Source organism: Oratosquilla oratoria, chromosome 17 (assembly GCF_046742065.1).
Source record: "Oratosquilla oratoria isolate Oo_2021 chromosome 17, ASM4674206v1, whole genome shotgun sequence".
In the NCBI taxonomy this organism is placed as follows: Eukaryota; Metazoa; Arthropoda; class Malacostraca; order Stomatopoda; family Squillidae; genus Oratosquilla; species Oratosquilla oratoria.
Window position 1 is genome coordinate 35,094,746 of NC_134793.1, and position 5,000 is coordinate 35,099,745.

Sequence of the window (5,000 nt, forward strand, 5' to 3'; positions counted from 1 at the left end):
ATCATCATCATCATCATCATCATCATCATCATCATCATCATCATCATCATCATCATCACCATTATCACCTCCTTCGATGTCCAGCGTGCACACGCACGCACACACGCATATAGAGCAAGCAGAACTCCAAACGTCTTCAGACCAACTCTCAAGATATTCTCCATTGTCACGGATCTTCCGAAGGGACAATCTATTGTTCCCAGTGACCCGAGGATCAGACTTTCCAGCCAACGCCTAGAACCGAATAATAGGCCTCGCCGCGTTTCGGGGAAACACCCAGGACACCTGCGTCGGACAAAAGGAACCTCGCGCCCTCAGACTACAATAGGTGCGGCGCCTGTGATCGTCGCTTCAAACCGACACTACGAACCTTTATGTTATTTTTGTTCTCAACGTGAATATGGCAATCTTTGTAAACGTGTAAAATCTGGCAACATCCTGAGGTTACTCCAGAGGTTGCATTGTATGTAGAAACCAGAAAGAATACTAGAATCAGTAAATAAAAGACGCCCCACCCGCAGACTTCGCTTCTCCAACTCTCAGACCTTGTCTCTCCCAATAAGGTAGATAGAACTACACATCTACATCAACATCATCATCGTCATCGTCATTATCATCATCATTATAATCTTCATCGTCATCAACAACAACAATACCAAGAGTATCAACAGCATCATCATCATTAACAACAGCATTAATGATAACAACGACAAAAACATCACCATCATCAACAGTAACACAAAAAATAAAGACAACACCAACAACAACACTACTACTAGCAACAACAACACTACCAGCATGATAACTTGTAGGGAAGATTTCGTAGTTCTTTAAACCAAGTGTTGCTATCAGAACAACTTAATCCACTAAAGTCTAGATAACCCTTTCAGCTAAATAAGATAACACTAGTCAAAATATAAATTCTCAAGTTAGAGTGAAGTTTGAAAGGGATCAATAAAGATCAGTTTCAACCTGCTAAGACTCAGAGGTAACCTACAGTCTAAGCACTAACAATTCTGTTATATCCATTGATTCTGGTTACTTACGTTCCAAGTGGGTGTTGTATTCATTCGAACTTGTATATGTCTATTGAAAAAATCATATCAAAGGGTGGAAAGTAAAAGCAATATTGATATTATAGAATTCAGAGCGGGGAGCAGAACTTTTGACGATGACTATCCTTTTAAGTATCTGAATACAATCGTTTGACGACTGCCAGATCAAAACAATGAGAGTGACTCCAAGATTCTGATAGTTCAAGGACAAGAAAAGCTACTCCCTTTTTGCAAAATTTCTATCAAGGATTTTCGACAAAATGTCTCACGCACCCCAGACTTATGTGTTACTGTTCTTTGGACTTCTGGAGAAACCATTCCGGAGAAACCACTTTCCAATGGTGAAGAGAATTACTAAACATCCTTTAACTATCACTAGGTTTCATCTACGTCCCCCTTGTTTCCACGAACCCGTCCAGAGAACTACTCCTTTACTATCCTTGTTGTCAGGAACAAAGGCCGGTACCTGTGAGTGGTAGCATTTCGACATGTACGTGAGAGAGATCATCTGGAGGTGCAGCCCCGAGAGGCTGACATTCGGTTTCCGGACAGACCTCGAGGACTCACTCTATCAACTTTGACTACACTTCCTCCACCCTTGGACGCACGGAGGGACAACCGGACACTGACCCGTTCCTCCGACTACTGTCAACCGAAGGCACAAAAACCAACCCAATACTTTTACCACAGAGACAGCAATCCACAGCTCCTTCCCAAAGGGTCTGGGGAGCGTTGCCAGCCACCATGGGGCTGCGGGTTTCTGAATCTCGAGGCAATACTTATCACATCGTGTTCTTTCGTTGTCCTTGGGCAGCTGCCATTCGGGGACTCTGCGACCGCGCGGCTTGCATGGCAAAGGAAGCGTCCTCCTCATCCCGTCACCACTCTTCGTCAGAAGCCCACAACTTTGTCCGGAATTTTGATGATCACCAAGTAGGGATCCAACGCCTGTGTCCCTCGAGCAAAGCCTAGCCTCCTCCCTCTTCCTCCCTGTGACGTGTTTACTTCGATCTGATCTCCGCGCGCGAAGACGGAGAATAACAGAAAATAAATATGTAAAAGAAATAGATGTAATCAAATATAATAAGATTAAATAAACATAATATAAAATAAAATAAAAGATGAAAAATAAAAATAAAACGAAATAAGTTAAGATACATTGAAAAAATAAAATAAAATAAGATAAACTAAACAAATTAAAATAAATTAATAAGTGAATAAATGAAAAATAACCAACTCAATAGATAGATAAATAGATAAGTAGATAAATAGGTGGATAGATGGATGAATAGATAAATAGATAAATAAATCAATAAACATATAATTGCATGCTTAGATACGTGAATGAACAAGTGAATAGACAAATAAATAGGTGAATATAAATAAATTAATAAATAAATGAATAGATAGGTAAATAAATCAAAAACAAATAAAGGGATAAGTAAATAAATAAAAAATTAAGAAGTAGACAAATGATTAGTTACACAAATGAATAAACAAACAAACAAACAAATAGATGAAAACAAGGTCACTCCGTGGGGTCACGTGAGGCTCTTCGTAACTCAGGCAAGCTTTGTGAGTTCGAAGGACTTCGATAAGGTCGAAAAAGAAAATGGATGACGTCGCGATGCTTCATGCAGTTCCTTGCAGTGACAAAGACGGAAGGAATATAGAGTACATATCTATATACCACGGCCTTCTTCCGCCTCATATGGGAGGTAGCCTACATGTACATATACATATACATATGCATATACATATACATATACATATACATATACATATACATATACATATACATATACATATACATACACATGTACACAAATATATATATATATATATATATATATATATATATGTATATATATATATATATATACATATACATAATACATATACATATACATATACATATACATATACATATACATATACACATACATATACACATACACACACACATATACACATACACACACATATACATTATACGTGTACATGTACACGTACATAATCCATGAGGAATCGTTAGAGATCCTGCATCCCTCGGTCCTCCTCCCGTTGAGCCGCAACGGGTGAGATTCCAGGTCTCCTGGACTAAGACCAAGGTCCAGGAGGCGTCTGGGGACTTGATGGATGAGAGAACTGAGTCTGCCCACGTATGTAGCAAGGACGCCAAGTCCTGGAAAGCTTTAGGTACCTTGGTGGTGTAGTAAGGGAATGAATGACCCATGGAGTGTCAGACACTCGATCATCCAGAATATATGGCGCGGTTGATGTTTATGGAGGAAGACTAAATTCTCGAGTAATTCGTGACCCGTCATCCAGGAGGTGTTAAGATAAGAGGGAGGGAAGAGGGTAGAGGGGAGTGAAGTATGTAGGGGATGGAATAGGTGGGAGTGGTTTCTAGGGCTTTGTTTTTTGGCTACCTCCCGTTTAAGGGGGAAGAAAGCCTTTGGTATATGTATATGTGTAATTCGTGTTCCCTGTCTTTGGTACCAAGTGTCTGAGGAGGATTATTGGATATCGCTGTCATGAATTTTCATCAAGCAAACGACTGGTACGTGAGGCTAAGAAAAAAAGCTTCTTACCAGCGTAAAGGGATTATCACATTGGGGCTTCGACGGGTTTCACCAGCGTCGACAGTTGAGAGTTCGTTTGAGTAAAAACGACTTCGGTTACAATACATGAATTTTCAAATTTCCAATTATCAAATTACATTTCCGTCATACATTGCAAAGCTGAACGATGAACTAAGAGTTTGTAAACCTGTACGCAAGTTAGACATACTGTTGAAAGTGAATCCCTATTCTAGTTATTTAAATGGAGGTTGGAGGTAGGATGTCGGAGGAAAAATGGCCCAGTGTGATAGCCCCTTAACTGGTGAATATCAACTCCGGCTATATAGATCTCTGGCGCGCTTCCCTGATGTTGATTCCATTGGGTTGTCTTCACAAGAGGCGACCCCTTGGTGAAGGGAACGAAAGCGGCGCCCATCGAACTCACGACCGAAGTAAATCGACCGAACTCACGAGGGAAACGAAAACGGCGCCCATCGAACTCACGACCGAAGTAAATCGACCGAACTCACGAAGGAAACGAAAGCGGCGCCCATCGAACTCACGACCGAAGTAAATCGACCGAACTCACGAAGGAAACGAAAGCGGCGCCCACCGAACTCACGACCGAAGTAAATCGACCGAACTCACGAGGGAAACGAAAACGGCGCCCATCGAACTCACGACCGAAGTAAATCGACCGAACTCACGAGGGAAACGAAAACGGCGCCCATCGAACTCACGACCGAAGTAAATCGACCGAACTCACGAGGGAAACGAAAACGGCGCCCATCGAACTCACGACCGAAGTAAATCGACCGAACTCACGAAGGAAACGAAAGCGGCGCCCACCGAACTCACGACCGAAGTAAATCGACCGAACTCACGAAGGAAACGAAAGCGGCGCCCACCGAACTCACGACCGAAGTAAATCGACCGAACTCACGAAGGAAACGAAAGCGGCGCCCACCGAACTCACGACCGAAGTAAATCGACCGAACTCACGAAGGAAACGAAAGCGGCGCCCACCGAACTCACGACCGAGGTAAATCGACCGAACTCACGAAGGAAACGAAAGCGGCGCCCACCGAACTCACGACCGAAGTAAATCGACCGAACTCACGAAGGAAACGAAAGCGGCGCCCATCGAACTCACGACCGAAGTAAATCGACCGAACTCACGAAGAGCTGGTCAAGGGAGAGAGTGGCTATTTGGGGTCTTTCTTGCAAATGCCGAATACCCCTAATGTTCTCTATTAGATAAGCACCTAAGCAAGATGCTGTAATGATTATAATTTATTTTATATTATTTGTTTTTGTTTTGTTATCATTTGTCTGTCTGATTTTCATTTATTATTAGTTATATGTCAATTTATTATTGTTT